The sequence below is a fragment of the Sphaeramia orbicularis genome, chromosome 21, assembly GCF_902148855.1.
Source record: "Sphaeramia orbicularis chromosome 21, fSphaOr1.1, whole genome shotgun sequence".
In the NCBI taxonomy this organism is placed as follows: Eukaryota; Metazoa; Chordata; class Actinopteri; order Kurtiformes; family Apogonidae; genus Sphaeramia; species Sphaeramia orbicularis.
Genome location: NC_043977.1, coordinates 9,782,016 through 9,805,055, shown reverse-complemented (window position 1 = coordinate 9,805,055; position 23,040 = coordinate 9,782,016). Strand labels below are relative to the sequence as shown.

At 39.1% G+C, this 23,040-nt stretch overlaps 1 long non-coding RNA gene and 2 pseudogenes across 1 annotated transcript; 1 reads left to right on the top strand and 2 right to left on the bottom strand.

Moving 5' to 3' along the window:
* Positions 1 to 20,869, bottom strand: LOC115412523 (SEC14 domain and spectrin repeat-containing protein 1-like; annotated as a pseudogene).
* LOC115412529 (uncharacterized) lies at positions 4,184 to 20,523 on the top strand. The gene is made up of 3 exons (XR_003934351.1): positions 4,184 to 4,229; positions 5,310 to 5,314; positions 20,440 to 20,523. It is a non-coding gene; the product is annotated as an uncharacterized LOC115412529 (long non-coding RNA).
* Positions 20,870 to 21,883: 1,014 nt separating the features above from the next.
* The window catches only part of LOC115412819 (high affinity cGMP-specific 3',5'-cyclic phosphodiesterase 9A-like), a 37,143-nt pseudogene continuing 35,986 nt past the window's right edge, over positions 21,884 to 23,040 (bottom strand).

Sequence of the window (23,040 nt, the reverse complement as noted above, 5' to 3'; positions counted from 1 at the left end):
TAATTTTTACATTTGATAAATTCATCTCATGGGCTGGATTGGACCCTTTGCTGACTGGTTTGTTGGACACCCCTGGTTTAGGTCGACACAAGGCATGCTGGGAAGGAGACATTAGGCATCATGTTGGGAGTACATGGCATTATTTTAAAGACTCACAGCTCTAGCTTCAGAGTCAAACAGTCATCGTTTCAGAGAATGGGGCTGATGGGAATGTAGTCTTAGAGTGCAGAAACCCCCACAGCAGGAGGAGGAGGAGCGTCTCAGACGGGCTGTCGGAGACTCCGCAGCCCTTCTTCTTCTTCTCCTCCTTCTTCTTTCCTCCTCAGTAAGGCTGCTCGGTTTGACTCCTGATCATTAACAGTCCTGTTTCTCCCCTCTCCAGCTCCTCCTCCAGCTCCTGCTCCTCCTCCAGCTCCTCCTCCTGCTCCTCCCTCTCGTTCAGTTCCTCTCCGATCACATCCAGCTTGGCCTCCAGTCCTGTCAAAGCCACCTCCTCTTCCTCCTCTTCCTCCTCGTAGTGAAGCCTGGTCTCCTGCAGCTGTAGCCGTCGTTTCCTCCACCAGTAGGAGGCGCTCTCTGACTCCTTCAGCCGCCACTGCTGTGTCGCTGGGACTCCCAAAGTATTGCTCACTCCTGGAGAAGAAGAGGAAGGAGGAGGAGGAGGAGGAAAAGAAGGAGGGAGGAGGAGAAGAAGAAAATGGAGAAGGAGAAAAAGAAGGAGGGAGGAGGAGCAGAAAACAGAGGAGAAAAAGAAGGAAGAGGAGGGAGAAGGAAGAAGAGGAGGAAGAGGAGAAGAAAAAGGAAACAATTACCATTAGTCTTTGTCAGATCAAGCGTAAAAGAAACAGTATGTTTTGTGTATATTTAATAAATTCAAACCTTTCATTAACTCCATTGTTTCCTTTAACTCTCATCTCCTCTAGTATTTCACTTTTTTCATTTTCAGAACATTAGATACAGCATTTTTTAAAGCACAGGAATTAGCTTTATTAAGAGGATAAACTGGAGGAATAAGAAAAGAACAGAAGTAGACCAATAAAATATATATTCAATAAAAATATTTACATACTATTTAATATACAGAGAAAATATGATTAGAAACAACAATTACAACAGGTTTTGTGACTGTGACATAAACATGATTTATAAAAACATTACTGTTTTATTGGATTTATTTTAATGACTAAAACGTAACAAAAAAAACAGCAATTAAGAACTGAAGAAATGAAGAACATCTAATGAATATTCAAGGACAGGTCATGTTAAAGGGTGAATTTATACTTTATAACAGGTTGTATTTCAAAAGTTCTATCAAGCATTTGATTTAGTTTTTTATTTATTATTTTTCACATAATAATGAATCATTCACCAATCAATAATAAACTTATTTTACTCAGAATTCATGAGTTGAAACAGGAAAAAATAGAATAGACACCCCAGAATGTACACGTGGATGCAGTTCAAAAGCAGAAAAAAAGTATAAAAGTGTAATTAAAAGAAAAGTAAAGGTAAAAAAAAAAATTAAAACAGTATAATTCATTTATGGTAACGTGCATGTAGAGCATCATCGATGAGAAACACAATCACATTATGCTGTTAATAATCAGCAACAGATGTATACACACTGATGTGTTGTCGTGTTGTGTATGTGTGTACTCACCCGTCTGGGAAGATAACGGGCCTAGTCAGTCTGTCCAGAAGAGTTTTTCCTGAAGAGTCGACCTCATCCAGAGACTCCGCCTCCACGCACATCTGCTGCAGCACCTGAACACAACATGAGAATTTAAACACTACTGATGCAACATTTGAATGCAATTTCATATATATTGGTTTGTTGTTCAGGAAAGCGGGTACAAATAACTTAGAGACTCAATTGTGAAGAATCTAAGCTTTAAAAAAAAAGACAGAATAAATATTAGAGCCTACAGTGATGACAGTTTTGTTGTAGAAAATACTGTATTCTATGTAAAATGGTGACTGGATCCCATGATGGAGACATTAAACGTAAACAGGTTAGCTTGTTTGACATAATATGACCAGTGATAGTTATTAAATCAGAGGAACAAGAAATAAAGATATAAAGAAATAAAAGCCAGATATGAGCTGAATTCACACAGAAAAGTAAAACTCAGCCCTTCATATTCACTATGAATCTTTGATATTGGATGTTTTCTCCAGTTGCTTTATCAATTTCCTTTTTAAAACTTTTAGATGTTTCTGAAATTTTGTAGATGAGTATCATCAACATTATGTGAAAATACTGAAGCGTTTTGTTGCAGGTTTACCCACAAACCCCCCTGACCCCCCTAAACCTTCATCTCGTGTTCGGCGGTATCTGTGGAGCCATCTCACCTCTCGGCATTGCCGTGGAAACTCAGGGCCAACTCCAGCCTGTGCTGCCTCTCCTCGGCGCTGACACTGAACTGTTTCCAGACCCGGTTCAGTCGGGGGAGGGTGTCTCCAGATGAACGTGTCGTACAGCGAAGAGACTGACACAGGACCACAGTGGCCTGGAGCAGCTGACGGCCATAGTCATATGTACTCTGAGGAGGAGGGAGGAGGGGGGGGGAGGAGATTTATTTACTTTACAGGTAACAGATCGACAAATAAACAGAGACGTTCTTAAAACTACTCCTCCTAATGTCTCTGTCTCACCTGAGCGACGTCCACAAACTTCCTGTGTTTGTCCAACATGGTCCTGGTCTCCTGAGAGTCGTCTCCCAGTCGGACGTGTGTCTTCAGCAGAGCATCCAACAGCTCACTGAGCCACTCCACGGCCCTGGACGGGACACACAACGCATCATAACGCACACTTAACACAACGCATCCCTAACACACACGGTGAGCCACATCTACACAACATTTCAGCTACTCCTCACAGGTTTACATGTGCGTCTGGACTGATGGACCATGTACAGTTCTGTGTGACAGTCTGGTTCAACATTGTGTTTGTTGGTTTATTATAGTTCTAATGTCCCACATATGTAGTTGTCCTATTTAGATCCAATCTATTGTGACGTATGAACAGCAGGAAAAAACTACTGTTAAAGGAAAAAAAAACAGCTTCTATAATAACAAATTGAACAAAAAAAGCAAAATGAAGCAAAAAAGAATGGGAAAAAAACCCAAAAATGAACAATGAACATAATATTCAACAAAATAAACAAAATAAATCAACAAAATAGCCAACAAATTTGCTAAATAATTAGCAAAAAAATAAAAGAATCAACAAATCGAACAAAACACAAAATAATTGACAAAAATGAACAAAATAATCAAATAGATAAAAAAAGGAAAAGAAAAAAAAATCAACAAACTCAACAACAAAATTACAAAATATTCAACAAATGATCCAAGTAATTAGCAAAGCACAAAATATATTGCATTGCACATGTGTGTTTTTGGTGTTGTGTGGTTTTTGTGGTTTGGTGTCGTGTGTGTTTGGTGTGTGTGTGCGCTTGGTTTGGTGTAGTGTGTTTTGGGTGTTTGGTGTAGTGTGTGTTTTTTGTGTTTGGTGTAGTGTGTGTTTGGTGTAGTGTGTTTTATGTGTTGATGTAGTGTGCGTTTGGTGTAGTGTGTTTTGTGTGTTTGGTTTAGTGTGCGTTTGGTGTAGTGTGTCTGACCTGTAAAGCGTCTTCTTCACATTTAAACAGCTGAACCATCTGCATCTTCAGCCTCCTCACATCCACCATGTCCTCACATCTGCAAACACACATTACATGATAAATACAACCTACTGCTGCCCCCTACAGGTCACACACACCTCGCACAGATACGTGATGGTTGGTTATCAAAATCCTTTTAGTTCAGGTTCCACGTACAGATATATATGGACCAGTAAACTAATAACATAATAACCTATAAATAATGATAACTACACATTTTTCTCTTTGTTTTAGTGTAAAAAAAAGTTAACTTACATGAAATGTTTACATTTACAAATTACCCTTGCATAAAAAAATGTGAATAGCCTGAACAAATATGAACAAGTGTTGTTTAACAATATTTATTGATGTTTCTCAAATTTCTATTCAATTTTGTGCATGTTTTGTAGCTTTAATCATTTATTTTGTTCACATTGGTTAATTTTCTTGTAATTTTTGTCCATTTTTGACAATATTTATAGGTTATTATGTTATTATTTTACTGGTCCGGCCCAGTTGAAATCATATTGAGCTGTGAATAAAAAAATGTGAATAACCTGAACAAATATGATCAACCTGAAAAGTGTTTAATAAAATCAGTGTAATTGTACCAATATTCTGCCTGTGATTAAATGTTATGTGTATTTGCAGATCCATTGTCATCTGTAATTGTAATGTACATGTGTAAATGATAAACTGAGGCAGAATACTGGTAAAATTGTTGAAAAAAACTTTTTCCAGAAATTTCAGGTTGATCACGTTATTTACATTTTTAAAGGATAGTTTGTAGATGTAAACATTTTCATAATGTAATGCAACTTTTTTCACTGTTATTATTTTGCTGGTCTGAGCTGTTTAAGATTATATGGAGCTGAATGTGGAACCTGGACTAAAGTGAGTTTAAAAGCTCTGGACTAAACCTTTATTGTTTATTCTCGTGTTTGTAAATTTTTTTATTACAAATAAAATTTCATGACTTTTCTTAATTGTCCAATGATTTCACCAAATTTCATGACTTTTTTTTTTTCTTCAAAATGTTCTGATCCATGACACTTCTGGGGTTTTTCCACGACCACATGAACCATGAAAATCTAGATAAAGGTTCTAATTTAGATCTATCCCAGTGGTTCTTAACCTGGGTTCGATCGAACCCTAAGGGTTCGGTGAGTCAGTCTCAGGGGTTCGGCGGAGGTCAAGACACACACTCGACTCATTAGTTGGTGTGTGTGTCAGGCTAGTGTGTACGTAAACAAATGGCTTCGGAGACTCTTTCTCTGATTGACATCCATATACGCAGTGTATTGTTGTTGCTTATAGCACTATAACACATCCGGAAGTGTTTATAATCTCTTCCACTCGTCTGACGATGAATTATTTTCCACATCGTTGTTATGACTTTTGCTACTTCCTGTTAACCACGGAGGCAGCCATGTGTAACATTTGTTTACATTTTCGGTCACCGCACTGGTCAGTTACAATCACGAGACGACCGACGCACCGTCGTGGATGGAGGAAGAGTGGCACTTGCCAAGGTGAAGCCACGCGTTTCTGAACTGGTCTCTCAAAGGCAACAGCAGAAGTCACACTGATTTGCAGTAAATCATTATTATTGTAGCCTGATAATTAGGTGATGGGTGTGTGTTCAAATGTTAAAAAGATAAATAGCATAAGTACAATAAGTTCATTATTGGAATACATAAGGTTAAAAAAAACCATTTCAGTGTGGTAGTATTAAAAAAGGCCATGTCTTTGTGAAAAGGTATGTATTTGTTGTGAGTTCATGCACTGTATTGGTTTTGTTCTTTGAACACAGTGATGTTAATGCACGGTTCATTTTGTGCACCAGTAAAACATATACCTGTGTCTTGAATTTGAAAAAAATTATATTTTATTTTTTAATAAAGAAGGGTTCGGTGAATGCGCATATGAAACTGGTGGGGTTCAGTACCTCCAACAAGGTTAAGAACCACTGGTCTATCCTATCTGCTGATCCAGTCCAGTAGATGAACATGTATTTGATGTTCCGTTCCTGCTGAACCCCTCCATCCTGAAGCCTTACCTCTGCTTGCGGAGCTGCATCTCATCCATCACAGACTGGATCTGTTGGACGTTGTCCTGCTGATCTCCACCTGGACTCTCTGTTTCCTCCAGAGTCCACGACGGCGGGCTGCACATCTGCTCCAGCAACAGCGACCCCTTCTGGCGGAGAGACGTCAGCCCAGCCTCTGGAGACCAACGAGAACAGATTAAAATATGACAATGCGGGTTATCCGGTTCTGTCTCTGTGTCCGAGTCCTGTGGTCTGGATATAGGAGATCAATCTCCCAATAGAAGTGGGTGGTACTTTCACTGGAGGAGAACTCAACTAATTCAATTAAACTCCATATATGACTTCTCTCAGTGATCAATAGGAACTATATTGATATCTGTAACCATTTACATGTTATAGCCCATCAAATATGGACCATTATAAGGAAAGGCACATTCTGTAGTTTCCCAGTATATGTATCTATCTATTTTTAGCGTTTCATTTATTTCCACATTATTTCATGATAAAACCACAGCGTCGACATTTGGATAAAGGATGTGTTCATGTACAAACCGACGGTCTGCAGTTTCTCCTCAAGCAGCTTCAGGTTCTGTTGGATGGAAGCTCCGTCAGCTGGAGCCACGTCAGCACAGAGCATGCCCAGCAGACCGTCCAACTGCTGCGACAGCTGCACAAAACACACACACACACCTTTACTTAAACAGTAGACAAGGATGGTACACCAGCCAGAACAGCTGACGGAAAAGATTTATGAACATATAAAAACACAAAGAAACAGCACACAAATAGGTGGAAGTGTGATGAACTTTAAACCATTTACATTAATGTTAGAAATAATACACATGTATGAGAGATATGATAATTGCGCACGTACGCACACACACCCACACACACACACACACACACCCTCAGTACCATCTGAACACTGAAGTCATGACCTGGACTAATATCACTGTAATACGTGTTCATTAGGATCTGGGATCATCTGTATTGATTACATTCTATATTGATTACCTCCTGTACTGAAGACCTCCTGCACTGATCACTTCGTTTATTGATTATCTCCTGTATTGATCACCTCTTGTATTGATCACCTCCTGCACTGACTACCTCCTGCATTGATCACATCCTGTACTAATTACCTCCTGTATTGATCACGTCCTGTATTGATTCCCTCTTGTATGATCACCTCCTGCATTGATCACCTATTGTATTGATCGCTTAATGCATTGATCACTTGCTGCACTAAGTACCTCCTGTATTGATCACCTCCTGCACTGATCACCTCCTGTATTGATCACCTCCTGCATTGATCATCTCCTGTACTAATTACCTCCTGTATTGATTCCCTCTTGTATTGATCACCTCCTGCATTGATCACCTATTGTATTGATCACTTCCTGTATTGATCACCTCCTGCATTGATCACCTCCTGTATTAATTACCTCTTGTACTGATCACCTCCTGCATTGATCACCTCCTGCATTGATCACCTCCTGCATTGATCATCTCCTGTATTGATTACCTCCTGTATTGATTACCTCCTGCGTGGTGCTGTGGAAGCTGTGCGCCGCCTGCAGGACATTCTGTCGACTCTCCAGCTGAGCAGCCTGACGGTAACAGACGTCACTGAGCTGCTGCTGCAGAGATTGAGCTCGGCCACTTCCTCCTCCTCGCCAGCACTGAGCAAGGCAGCAATCTGCTGGTTCAACTCCACGTACACGGCAAACCACTCCTACATCACAGACAGACAGTTCAAAGATGTGTGAAAACACAACCTCATCTACAGCAGAATGGGCTCATTTGGTCACTGATCGTCTTCTGAGGTCCTCACACTTTCAGGAACCTGATTGGACACTGGTCACATGATCACATATGTGCGTTTGGGTTCTTACACTGTGCTGACTCTCGATCTCCTCGTGTTTCTGCTGCAGAGCCTGAGCTGTTCTCATCGAGTCTCCGATGGCCTGTTGGGTTTTCAACAGCTCTGAACCTGGACCCTGAAGCCACGTGACCACCTGAAACACAAACCATTAGGACAGCGGGTGGAGTTAGGAGGTTCTACATAATACTGATAATACAAACTCTGACCAGCAGGGGTCAGTCTGGTACCAGAACACACTTAGGACCAAAACCACCATCGAACTAACCCTATGTATCTACAGACTGCATTAGTCACTGAATAGGATAAAACTCATTGTTTCCACACATCGTGTTAGGGTATTATCAACTTTTCTGCTTCAAACTAAAACTCATGTACGCTTATTTTAACAGTGGCTAAAAAACTCTGTGTCTTATAATGTTGACGTGCTGCATCAGCTGATAGTTTACATTATAGCTCTGTTAGCTTAGCTCTGTTTTTAGACTGAAAACAGCCACAGTAAAACCACAAATTACCTCTGTTTTCTGTACAGTTTGTGTTGCCAATAGCCAAACTAAAGATCTGTTTGGAATCCAACAACAAGGTCAGAACTGTCCCAGTTTAGTCTGAACCATGGGCCAACAAAAAGCAACTTAGCAAAGATAAGAGCATCCCATAATAACCTTATACCTTCATAAACCTCAGAATCAAACTCACCCGAGTAGAAGAAACGCTGACATTTCACCATTAAACTCCATTCTTTACATTTTCAGCTGAATCCAGTGGAGAAAACAATGACTCTAGTTTTATCACTTCTTTTGTCTGACTCTGACAGTTGTTTCTTTCGGGTTCTCATCCTCAGACTGACTCACTACTCCCCTAGTGGTCACATAAATCCCCCAGCCCATCAATGGAAATAAATTCACTTCATATGTGTACAATCCAATACATCGGCACCTTTGGCAGAACTTCACAGGTCTTTATTCTAAAAACTAATGAGAATTTCAGGTCATGTTTAAATATGTGACCGTAAAAATACCACATAAAGACCCTTTAAACAAGAAGATAAATACAGTAAATCTTCTAAGATCTGCAACAAAAATAAGACTCATCAGCCATAGCTCAGCTTGGTTTTTCTGCTGGAATAGATTACAGATAATTAATGTTTTAAGGGAACTAATGATCCATTTCATGTCTCCTTCCTCTCTTTGTTCCTCTTTACATTCTTAAATAACCTCATGGTGTCATTAAATCTTCAGTCCAAACATCTGCAGATGCTGATCATTGTATTTATCAGGTCAGCAATGCCTTAAAGAACTAAAACACAGATCTACTGATCCAGATCTAGGCCACCCTACCCCCTACCCACAATCCCCTAGGCAAACAGCCGACATCTCAGTTACTATAGTGATCCTGGGCTCATCTCCAAGACAGCAGCATTACCCATCAGCCCCTGCAGCTGCAGACAGAATCCAGCCATGTGTGTGTGTGTGGTGAAGGGTGTCTGCGGGGCTGGGGTCAAAGGTCAGGATTAATGCTGAAGTGGAGATGGTTTACATCATGTTCCACAAGAGTCTGAACATCTCAATCTAAAACTCTCATCTGATTCAGTTCACAGCTCGGTTCCTGAACTTCCTCCCATAAGACCATGTATGTGATGACGTTAAATCCAGGTCAATGGCCCAGAAGTTCAGGTCAGACATAATTCATGAACAGTTTGGCATTTTGGTGAATGTAGAAGAACCATCAGACTGAAAACACTCACAGATGGAACATTTCTACAATTATTTTAGCTTCGAATTCTCAGAATAAGATCTTCACACTGATTTTATTCACAGAAAAACCTTTAAAGACCCTGAGGTGACTGATAAAACACTAGCAAAAGTCTGATATCAACTGAAAAATGGATTTAACTAAAATACTTGAGGCTCCATTAGATGTGATATAACTGCTGTGCTTTATGTACTACCAGATTAACACCACTCCATATAACCCTTTTGAGACTACCATTATAACAGGCCTCGGTTTGTTTAGGGGTGGGGTTTTTTTGTAATAGAAGTGTCTGTAAGAACTTAACTTTCAATATCTATCCATCAATTATCACTATTATATGCAATAAATACTTAAAACAGCGTGTTATAGTAAAAGAAATGAAAAAAGGACTTGAATTTTTTGATCATATTTATTATGAAAAACAACTGTAAAAGTTCAAAATGAAACTTTATGAGATTATAGAAATAAACTTGCAACTATTTTCCATGTGTTCAAACATTTTAGTTTGTCTAGATCATTCTGTGTCCAAGTTCCTATAATTAGTTATTAGTTCCAAATATAGTTCTTTCTAGTCATTTTATCCTTTTTGTCTAGTTGTAGACAGAGCCCCTCATTTCACTGACAAAACATCCATCATCTGATTCAAAACAGACACTGCATCATTTATATAATATTTACAGATAAGATACAACTATCAGTCAACTATATAAACCACAAAAATACAGATAAAAACAGTGGAAAAAAAGATTGAAAAACTGTAAAACGTGACAAAAACATGGTCAAACACACTAGAACACTCCAAAACAGCACTATCACTATTATGTACAATTATTTACAAGAATTCACAGCTAAAACACTGCTAAAATAAATGCCTTCCATCTCAACCGTAATGGTCTATATAGTGAAAGCTATATTCCAAATCTCCAGATCTCAGCTTTCAGATGATGTTTGAATTTTGTCAATACCATAAAGGGTTCAGGAGTTATGGCCTTTTGAATGACAGTGGATGAAGTATTGTGGCGCCAGAGACAAAATGGTCCTAAAAGGGTGAATAAAGTTCATCTGTATCTGTTTTGTGGTCAGTATCCTCAAAGATAAAGACCAAACGTCCTTAAGGAACCGACCGATGTGACTCAAACCAGACTGAATGTGTCTGTGTTTTCGCCATTTGAGGCGCAGTCATACCTGCATGACCTTGGCGTGGATCTCGTCCAGTTGGGTGCGTTTGTTTCGCTGTCTGCACAGTTCCTGGTACCGGGTATACTGTTCCCGGAGCGAGTCCAGCAGCTTCATGACCTGAGGCTGAGCCAGAAGCTCCTCCTCCATGGGACACCAGGCTGGCCCTGGAGGTCAGAGGTCAACAGGTCTGAATAGTACCACTACTGCAGGTCTGAATAGTACCACTACTACAGGTCTGAATAGTACCACTACTGCAGGTCTGAATAGTACCACCACAACAGGTCTGAATAGTACCACTACAACAGGAATAGTACCACTACTACAGGTCTGAATAGTACCACTACTACAGGTCTGAACAGTACCACTACTGCAGGTCTGAACAGTACCACTACTACAGGTCTGAATAGTACCACTACTACAGGTCTGAATAGTACCACTACTGCAGGTCTGAATAGTACCACTACTACAGGTCTGAACAGTACCACTACAACAGGAGTAGTACCACTACTACAGGTCTGAATAGTACCACTACTGCAGGTCTGAATAGTACCACTACTACAGGAGTAGTACCACTACTACAGGTCTGAACAGTACCGCTACTGCAGGTCTGAACAGTACCACTACTACAGGTCTGAATAGTACCACTACTGCAGGTCTGAATAGTACCACTACTGCAGGTCTGAACAGAATAGTACCACTACTGCAGGTCTGAACAGAATAGTACCACTACTACAGGTCTGAATAGTACCACTACTGCAGGTCTGAACAGAATAGTACCACTACTGCAGGTCTGAACAGAATAGTACCACTACTACAGGTCTGAACAGTACCACTACTACAGGTCTGAACAGTACCACTACTACAGGTCTGAATAGTACCACTACTGCAGGTCTGAAAGAATAGTACCACTACAACAGTCTGAACAGTACCACTACTACAGGTCTGAACAGTACCACTACTACAGGTCTGAATAGTACCACTACTAAAGGTCTGAACAGTACCACTACTACAGGTCTGAATAGTACCACTACTGCAGGTCTGAACAGAATAGTACCACTACAACAGGTCTGAGTAACAGTACCACTACTACAGGTCTGAACAGTACCACTACTACAGGTCTGAATAGTACCACTACTAAAGGTCTGAACAGTACCACTACTACAGGTCTGAATAGTACCACTACTAAAGGTCTGAACAGTACCACTACTACAGGTCTGAATAGTACCACTACAGCTGCTTCCTCACCTCCTTGTCCTCCTCCTCCCTCGGAGCCATTGAACCGACGCTGCTGAAGCTCAGACAGCAGCTCATGACCTGCACACAGACACACAACAGACGCACAACACACAACAAACAGACACACAACACAACAAACAGACACAAACACAACAAACAGACACACAGAGCTCTGGGTTACAGGCTGACACACAAGAACAGTGTGTGTTTGTGTTGTTTGTGTTACTGCTGGAGGACGGAGCCGAGTGGCACCAGAAACAAAGACTCTGTTCAACAACACAAACACAACATAACACAACACAACACAACCTCTGCATTAAAGGATCAGTCGGGCATTTTCAGGTCTTGAGTCTTTTGAGCAGACTCACTGAAACTCTGCTGTCTGACACACCCTGAACGCATCATTACAAACATGTTCCTTCAACACTAGTCTGTAACTGATTAACAGCCATTACTTTTATCTCGTCCAAAACCACCTAAATATCAGGGATGGATTTAAAGTCCGTGGATGCAAACACTTCACGGGCAAAAAAGGAAATGAAAATTCCCAGAATCCCACAGGGGTCCAGAGTCAGAAAGCTTCTAAATAATGTTCTGAAAATGTGGATCTACAGTTGAATTGTGCATCAACTTAAAGGAAAAAACCCATGAGTCACTGTGATCTCAAAATGTTTGCATCCCTAAGATTAAATTCCATGACGTTTCCTAGATTTTCAATGCTTTTACTTTATTTCATGACTTTTCCAGGACTTGAAAATGAGATGTTACATGTGACGTTGACATTAAACTAACCCTGGTGGCAGAATAAAACTAAACGTGTGGAATATTGGAGGTGATGTTTACCGGTCTGAAGAACTGTCTCCGGGTCGAAGGACGGCAGCAGAGCACAGTCTGACCTGCAGAGGAAACACATCTGGATTAGATCTGGATTACATCTAGATTAGATCTGATTTAGATTTGGACTGAATCTGGATTAGGTCTGAAGTAGATTTTGGTTAGATCTGAAATACATCTGGATTGAATCTGAATTAGATCTGATTAGATTAGATCTGATCAGTAACTGGTCAAACTGTGTGTTTTGTTTTTTACTTGTCTTTGTCCACGCCGCTGCTCTTATCCGTCTCGTTGATGATTGACAGCTCGTCCAACAGTGACGTTGACTCCTTGGTGAATTTCTCAAAACCTGAAAAAACGCACAATGAAACTGTCATCCTGATGGTTCCAGGTTACCACAGTAACACATAATATCCTTGTAAATGACTGTATGCAAGTCAGAGACAGACCAGTCTCTTGTTGAGCCAGTCGCTGTGGTCGTAGTCCAAACTGCCACCGAAGTCGTCCGTCAGCTGACAGGGCTCAATGTAACGGGTCAGTTTATTGGCTGAAACCAGGATCACCTGACAGGAAGCAGAAAACAGCGATGAACAGCCGGTAACGGCCACGGTACCAACATAGTCAGTTATACAGTTATTCACAGCACAGAGATGGATTTCAGAGTCTGAAATGGTTAATGCATGAATCTGGGTCTATATATTATTATATTATTATTACAACATTTAGAAACAGACCAACGAAACAAGAAATAAATCAGTTATTTTACAACATCAACACACAAATAATAGATCAGCATATACACTGCACTAATTTTCAATTCCAGGTTCCTTATAATCTTATTTATTGATTTCATTTAACATTTATTAAAAAAAAATTCTGAACTCTTCTGTTTTGTACATTTTTAATCTATTATGCATCTTATGTTTATTGACAATCCAACATTTTTATTGTTATTGAAAGTAAAAGCACTTTCTTCTACATCAGTTTAGTCTTTCTACTTAATGTTTCCTCCACACAAGTTGAAAGAACAGATTAATAATCAGATTAAGTGTTTACATGATACTGGATATGAATATTTTCCTATTGACCGGATTATCCTGTTTAATCAGATTATTATATGAGTATTAAGGTCTATACAAACACTGATGTTAGTGTCAGTTTCTCCTCCTTTTCTCCTCATCCCTTTAAAATAAACGCCACCTTCACTGAACTCCTGTGTCTGATGTTACCTAGATGATCAATGAGTCAGTGAACACGCCACAGTTCTAAAATCACAAGACCAAATGCAGCCTCCCTGAGCGTTTCTAAATGTGGACACAGACCCATTATTGTTCATTTAAACCTCGACATCTGACCTGACATTTAACCAAACCCTCTAATATTCACTGGACTTGGGACTTTCTACCAGTTCAGTCCACAGCGGCAGCATTCCAGTCATGTTTATGTCCCGTAGATTCAACTGAAGCTGAAACAGCAGATGGTTTCATGACTGTGTGATGAAGACGATGATGAAGAGCTGTGTTTAGAGCAGCTGTGCGACACATCCCGCTGTGACATCCACAAACTCACTCCATAGTTTAGATGAGTCACATTCAGCAGCGGCGCCAGAATCTCAGACAGCTGTAGGGTTCACGTAAACGGACCCTGAACGCATCATAGATCTAGGACAGGGCAATCTGAACACGAGTCCCACAACAAATAACACAAACCGTGGAACAACGTTACCTCAGCCTCAGGTTTGATAGTAAAATGACCAAGAACTTCAGCTACAGTCAGAACATTCACAGACCTGAGTTTAGATTAAACCACTGTGGTAAACACTCAGTGGATGAGCTGATGTTAACAAACCCTCGTCTCCAAAGACTAACATATACACTGACAGAAAAAAACACAACTTTGAAAAGATATGAAAACATTTCACTGATTATAACCAAAATGGAAATATGTTTGAAGAAGACGAAGGATGGACCATGTAGTTACCATATCTGTGAAACTGTATTTGTTTTTAAAAATGTTTAAATTGTTGTTTTAAAATGTATTTATTTATAAATTATTTATTTTAATACACACACATACATTAGACAGACAGACAGATAGATGTATGTATGTTGATAATTTTTGCATTTTATTTGTAAAAACTTAAATAAAAAATATTGTGGGGAACCAATTTCCTTCCAGATGAGACTGGAAAATCCATGATTCAGTTATTAAAATATCTTTTTTTTCATGATATTGAGTAGACGCTGCAAGTGAAACTTTGAGATGATTTTCCATCAACAAACATTTCTTGCATTAAATCAGTGTGAAGAAACACAAGTGTATGAAGTACATCTGCTTCAACAGGGTCTTTTTGCAGTTTGTTCATGTCTAAAACTGTTTTATAACATCCTCTGATTGTCTCCTCAAACCCTGAAAACCAACAGATAAAACAACCCAAACATGTTCCAGAGTCTCTGAGTCAAACCAGAAAAAAATGGACAAATTGACAGATCTGAGACGTAAATGTTTCTATAAAGTAACTGAAATCGTTCACCATCATCTAAACAGTTTAAACCATTAGATCCAACTCTAAAACAAACCCATCCATTAGATTCAGGTTCAATATGGAAACAAACCGTTGGGAAAAGGAAGAGGATCTAAGACACTGTATCTGTTGAAAACAGGATAATCTGTGGTATTTCAAACCACTTCTGTATAAAATAAGATTAAAGTAAGATTAAGATAAGAACAAATATGAACCACCTGAAATATCTAAAAAAAAGTTAAGTGTAATTTTAACAATATTCTGTCTGTTATTTAATGTTTTGTTTCTTTGTAGATCTGATCTGTAATAAACATGTAGAAATGATAGGTTGAGGTTATTTATAAAACTGCACTTATTTTTCTTAGGAAATTTCAGTTTTTTCAGGTTATTCACTTACACTTATGTATATTTCCTTTAATTATCATGTTGATAATATACTGTCTAGTACATATTGTACAAATTGCTGATTTAATTTTGTGCCTTAATAGAGTGTTTTAATATGTACATTTGGAATTTTTCTTTTGTATTGATAATTTCTTTCCTGCTACTTTTTCTTATACTTGAATGGAGCGACTGTAACACAATAATTTCCCCCTCAGATTAATAAAGTATTCTGATTCTGATTATTCACATCTTTTTGTTTGGATAGTTTGTACAATGTAAATATTTCCATAATTTAATGTTATTTTTTTGCTCTAAAACAAAGACAAAAATTTGGAGTTGTCATTATTTCTATGCATAATGGAATATTATTTTTTTCACTCTGAATGTGGAACCTGAACTAAATTGACTTTAACAGCCCATGTTCTTCTCGGATAAACTCCACCCTGAGGACTCCATTTGTCTGGACCTCACCACCCTGTTACTGTAAAATACAGTAACACAAAGCTCCAAATGTCTCTGGTAACCATGGCAACCAACCCAGAATCCAACATGGCAACAGGAAACTGGGTCAGAGGGACTGATCTGGTAGTAAAACAATCTGCTAAACAGACACACACCATCTAACACACACACACACACACACACACACACAGATCGATGGCTAGTCTTAGGTTCCAGCGTCTCTCAGACGTCCGATGCTGAAGGTCATTAGAGACGTTTCATATCAGGTACACAGACAATCAAAACAAACACAAGTGAGCTCCATCCAGACTCAGAGTAACACATGAATGTTGTTCACCGTCACCTGACTGGATCTGAATGGACCCTGACTGGACCTGACTGGATCTGACTGAAATGCTATCTGACTGAACCTGACTGGATCTGACTGGATCTGACTGGATCAGACTGGATAAGAAGGACCTGAATGGTACCTGACTGATCTGAAATGTACCTGACTGGATCTGACTGGATCCATCTGGACCTGACTGGATCTGCTCAACAGTTCCACCTTCAACTCCGTTTTATTTTCAGCCCATTTTCTACATCCACAATCCCAGGTCAAACTGGTCCAGGTCTGGCCTTTATCCACATACATGACTCATAAAGAACAAATGAGATGGAATCTGATCTGGTCCAGCCTGATCTGACCCAGGTCCATGTACGGTCCTGAATCTGATACAGATCGAATCTTTACCGACAGTCGACTTTTACATCAGTTTATGTCCAAGTTTCATCTAAATGTCCATTTTAAGTTGTGCAATATATTTTATTTTATCCACTGTGCAATGTTTTTGTTTGTGTTGTCATTTTATTCGTTGTTGTCTGTTGCTTATTATTATTACTATTAAATTATTATTATTACTTACATACTTATATTACTTATTACTTATATGTCTCATTGTTACGATACGACTACTATCACTGTATCACGTTATTATAACTTTTATCGTGTGATCATTAAACTGCACCACACACACACACACATATATGTACACACACATGCACAACACATATTGAGCATGTTATAGTATTATAAACATAATTACTTAGTATTATTATTACTACTTCATTATTTATTTCTACTAGTTCTCACTACTGTTTTTACTATTTCGTGTAATATTTCTTATATGTGTACATTCATTATTGTGCTGATACTGGAACATAAGTTCCTGAGGGATCAATATCTATCTAATCTAATCCTCATTTAGAAACATCTGGACAACAGTTTATAAATAAAACTCAGCTTCAGTTAGAACAGAACTTAAACAGTTTAGTTAAGCAGATCAGTTCAGAACCAGTTCACACCAGAATCTGAACCTGAACAATCAGGTCTGATATAAACCTGAACATTGTCAGGTGGTGAATGAACTGATCATCTGTTACTTAACATTCATTCATTATTATCCACGTGTACATATACATTTAATCCTTTCTCTACGTTCACACCATCAGCAGTAGTGCTCAATCCTGATTGCTGCTCAAATCGCATTTTTCTGATCATCTGTTCACATTATTTCTAAAGTCAAGAAGAGCTCAAATCATTCTCTTAAATAGAAGTACAAATACTGCTCTGACTGTTTACACTGAAATCACATAGAAAAAGATCAGATCTGTCTGATTCAGGACCACATCTTTTTTTTAGAGGACGCTTTTCAAGTACAAAGAAATTAATAAAATGCCCAGATTTGGTTTCATCAATACACATATCTAGATTATCTGCTGTTGCTGTGGTAACTGACAACATTCAGAAAGTGCCTTGTGACTTCACCTCGAAGCCCAGACGGTCCTTCTCCTTCCAGAAACAAAAGTGTGTCACTTTTTTGTCCCAGAATTCATCGGGTTTGACCACGCACACCAGAGACACCTCAGCCGGGATGACGTCTGAAACAGGACCCATCATCATCATCATCATCATCCAGGGGCTTGTTTGGATGGTGTGTGTGTCTGGATAATTTGTTGGTACCTGCAGGCATCAGGACCACGGTCTTCACGATGTTCCCACTGGGATTTACGTCCATCCACGATGACGGTGAAACCACGAGCTTTACACTTTTCACTGACAAAGACAGAAAACAACATCACACTAAGGTCCACAGTGGGAGGAGTTTGTGTTCACATGGTGCATTCAAGAGCTTGTTACTCAGGTAGGATCAGAATGAAGCTCATTAGTGTGTAGTTATTTTCAGATTTTCTTTGTCCTTTGACAGGTGTTATGACGTTAAAGATGAGACATACAGAGATGCCACCAGCAATAAAAAGTGTTTATAAGAAAAAATAAAAATAGTTCCAATGTCCCTGTATGTCAGTGTCATGTTCTATCCAAATCAATCCCGAGTTAAATTTGCAAGGTTGTCAGGATTCTGTCTCTGTGTTAGAGTCCTGTGGTCTGGATGCAGGAGATCAATCTTCCAACAGAAGTGGGTGGTACTTTTCACTCAATTAATTCAATCAAAGTCATATATGACTTCCTATCAGTGATCGATAGTAACTATATTTGATATCTGTACCCATTTACATGTTATAAACCATCAAAATACGGACCGTTATAAGGAAAGGAACATTTTAATATGTAAAAAAATCCTCAAAACTGAACAAACTTTGTAGACATTGTCCAAAGGAAGATACATAAAAAATTTGAGATGAATCCAACTGGTAGTTTCATCAGAGAAGATGTTTGAAGAAACTGCTGATGAAGACACCAGACACAGAACCTTCATAATCACCTATGACCGACTGACCGGTGAAATAAAAGGATTTATGGTAGTTTAAAGTCAACTGAATATTGCAAAGTTAACTTAAGCAAACAGTTCCACTTGTTGGGATCAACACTGTTTTCTCCTCTAGTTTCCCATCTGAGTTGAGTTTCTGATTCAGATCATTTGCTCCGTCCTCGTCCAGACCCTTGAACTCTGGGATTAAAGCTTAATGCGTCAGGCAGAAGGTCCAACGTTCACCAACACCTGAGCTTCAGACATTCTCCTCCATCTAACCTGAACTTCTAAGTTTGTATATCAGTCTCTAGCATTGATTTCTGAACTGCTAGAACTTTGTGTTTTAGTCACTGCCATTTTGGCTTTTTCTTAGAGCTGGAAGTGATCGAATTTGGACAAAAGGGGCAGAGCTACACGAGTGCAAGGCGGGGTCACGGGGGGCTATGCTGAAGTAGACTTATCAAGCATTGTCACAACGATGTTACAGTCTTATTAGTGAAGCCTCAGCAGGTAAACAAGCTGTCAACCCCATAGCAACATCACCTTTCTTAATTAAACAGGCTTTTAACCCTTTAATCCCTGACATGTCTGTGGTGAGCGTTCCTGAATGTATGGTTATTTTAAATATTCATAAAAATTCAACCATTGCTCAATAAGAAAAATTTCCAATCATGCTGATAGAATAGATCTTATTCTTTCCATAGACATCTGAGCATGCTCAGTGCACCCCCATCTCCACCCCACCCCCTGCCTGTGGAATGAGGGGTAAACACAGCCAGTGAGTGAGACTGATATGCTATAAAAATCGACGGTTTGGGCTTCTTTTCTTTTTTTTAAAACACCATTTTCCTTGTGGTTTTTGTTTTTTACTGTTGTTGTCATCGTCTCATTGCTCTCCGCCATATTAAAAAGGTCAAAGATTATTTTAATCTCTTGGATCTAAATTTTTCCCCCAGTTCTCCAGTGGAAAAATACAACATGAGGTGGTGTTCATGTGCAATTTTGGGTTGATAACTAGTAATTATCATAATCCCCACAGCACATGAGGGCAACATGAAGCCTAAAAACAGGCGCTGGATTCCTTATAAAATGGACATTTGACAGATAATAACTGACAGTGTAAGTCCTTGGAGCCATTCAGGGTCCAGGTTGTGTGTTTACCTGGGGATGCTGAGCAGGTAGTCCAACGTGGCGCTCAGCTCCTCCATATGGTCTGATCTGAACTCAGAGGGATGGTCGGATCAGACCACTACGCCGGTCTTTACCTCCTGAACAAACACAGGACAAGTATCAGTATGGAGTCTAAACAGGAAGCTCTAAAACAGGGCTGTCAAACATGAGGCCTGTGGGCAAAACCAGTCTGCCAAGGGGTTCGAATCTGGCTCGTAGGATACATTTGCAAAGTGAAAAATGACAGTGAAAATATTAACAATTACGGATGTTGAACTGGTTTTAGTACAGGCTCCACATTCAGACCAATATGATCGAAAGTAAAAATAGTAGTATAAAAAACCTATAAATACTGACAACTACAACTTTTTTCTTTGTTTTAGCACAAAAATAACATGAAATTATGACAATTTTTTTACATTTACAAATCATCCAAACAAAAAAGATGTGAAATAACCTGAAAAAAAGTGAAAATTTCTTAAGTCAACTTATCATTTATACATGTGGACACAAACGATCGTTTAACAATAAAATGTGAATAACCTAAATAATATGATGTGAAATGTCTAAAGGAAAATTAAGTGTAGTTGTACCAATACTCCCCCTGTTATAAATGTTTTGTGTATTTGTAAGATCCACTGTGATCTGTAGGTTATGTAATAATAAATTTACAGTGTAATATTGTATAAATTTTTATTTCAGTTCAAAATTTCAAAATATTACCAATATTCTGATTGTTACAAAATGTTTGTGTAACACTGTGTATAATGTACATGTGTCAATGCATAGTTGAGGTATAATATTGTTAAAATTGCACTTATTTAATTTTTTTCAGGTTATTCACATCTGTTTTTGTGGAAGTGTGGAAGGATGTGGAAACCAGTTTGACCACCTCTGATCTAATCCATCTTCATGTCCGTCTAGGTTTTACCTGACAGAAAGGCCAGTTTTCTTCTTGAGGATGGGGAGGATGGTGGTCGCCTCCATGGTGACGTCGGACATCTGGACACAAACACAGACGATGGTCAAAGGCTGGTCCACTTCATCACAGCAGAACATATGATGACGTTAAAACCACGTCTCCAACCAGAAGGAGGAGGAATCTGGGTTTGTGGTTCTGGTTTGATCAACCTCCCAGTGAGTGTTATAACCCCCCCACCCCCCACTTATTCTGAAGTCTGTCAATGATTTTAACTGTCGACTGCAAAGGGTTTGTTCAAATTTTATTTCGTAGAAACAATTTCATATCATATCATCATCTTGGTTTTTCATGAATCATTAGCTTTATCTTTTTGTAAAAGGATATGTGTTGGTTTTTTTTTTTTTGCATTAACTGTATTTTTTTTAAAACATATTTGATTTTTTATATTTTGTTTCTATATATTAAACAGAATTCTTATTATTATTCTCGACTTTTTTCTTTGAAACTTTTCTCATAGACCTCTAACTTTAATTTTCTAACATTATTCTTTAACTCTGTCCTTTCTTTTAGACTTTATTCATTGTGTCATCCAGTGTTTTTTATTATTACTTATGGCTTTCATCCTGTTTGTAGATTGTTCATATTTTTCCTTAGTTTTTTTTTTTTATCCCGTCGTAGGTTGATCTACTTTTTCTGAATCATTTTGTGATTTTTCTCTAGTTTTCTATCATTTCTTTCTTGATGTGACCTTGTTTTTTTGTTTTTTTTTTACATTTATATATTTTCTCTAGTTTTTCTGACATTCTTCTTATATTTTGTCCTGTTCACTGGTTTTCTTCTTGTCCTGTTGTTTTACAGTTTTTTTCTGAACTGATTTAGTTCATTATTATTTACCCTCCGTGACCCCTCCCGTTGGACCTGGTCGAACCGGGTCAGACCACGTCCCCCTGTGTCCTCCTGTCCCCGGTCTCCCGTCGTCCTCTGCGGCCTGATGCGGCCCCGACCCTCCGCCTCCTGCACGGTTAGTCTCAGTCAGTCTCGGCTCAGCTCGGTTAGTCTCGGCTCGGTTCGGCTCGGCCCACAGACACAATGACCTACATCGGCGGCGCGCGCCTCTCTCGCCTCCCGTCGGCCTCCACGCGCCCCTTCATCGATAGTCTGATCAATAAGTGAAAGATATCGATCCGCCGCTGTTCGTACCTCAGTTCGATCCGCAGCTTCAGGAGGAACAGTCCAGATTCTGCCCGGTCTCCTCCTCCGGTTCCTCCCGCGGTTCCTCCCGGTCCGCGCGCTCCTCTTCCTCCTGTTCCTCTTCTTCCTCTCACACAAAGACCTCCACCCGGGTTGAAGTGCAACCAGAACCCGGTCCGCTCCTCCGCTCCTCCGCCTCGAACAACAGTCCAGACAGTGAGGTGCAGGCGGAGGTGCTGCTGCTCCGACTCCGACTTCCACTCTTCTTCTACGGTCTGACGGGCGGAAGGACCTGACAGACCGCCAGAGCGGACAGACCCTCCGCCCCCTGCCGGAGGGATCTGAGAAACTGCATCCCGAATCTGACCAAGAACTGGGGTCAGAACCTGAGAAGAGGAAGAAATAGGGTTTTTTTTAGGTCCTTTTTTTAGGACGAAGAGGAAGAAGTATTATATCTGATGACTAAAAGAAATCAGGACACGGCTATAAAAAAGAAAAAGTAAATAAAAACTTGAATAATGAAGAATGAAAGTATTACAATATAGTATGTTATATGATTGTAAATAATGTTACTATAATGTATATTAGAATACAACGTATAAATAATTATTTTATAATGTTGTTTAACATTGTAGAATGTATAATTATACAATAATATACAATGTGTATTGTATGATGATGAATAATGAACTATGATATACAATGTATATCATGTATGTAGGACACTGGTTTCCAACCTTTTTTGGCTCATGACCCCATTTTAACATCACACGTTTCTGGTGACCCAGATATTCAAAACAGAGACCTTTTTTTTTTGATAAAAAATTAATTTGTTTTGATCAATGTATTAGTTTCCTTATATGTTGCAAATAAACGTTAATTTTAGAGGGACATTTAGTCTATATAATCTATATTATTATGGACGGAGGCAGAAAAGTCAGGTGTAGATTCCCTGCACAAAGAGAGAATTTAATTTTCCTTGGTCAGGATATGTACAGTCAGTCCAGCTTGGATTTACAAGGCTGACAATTAATACTAAACAAACAAGAACTCAAACTAT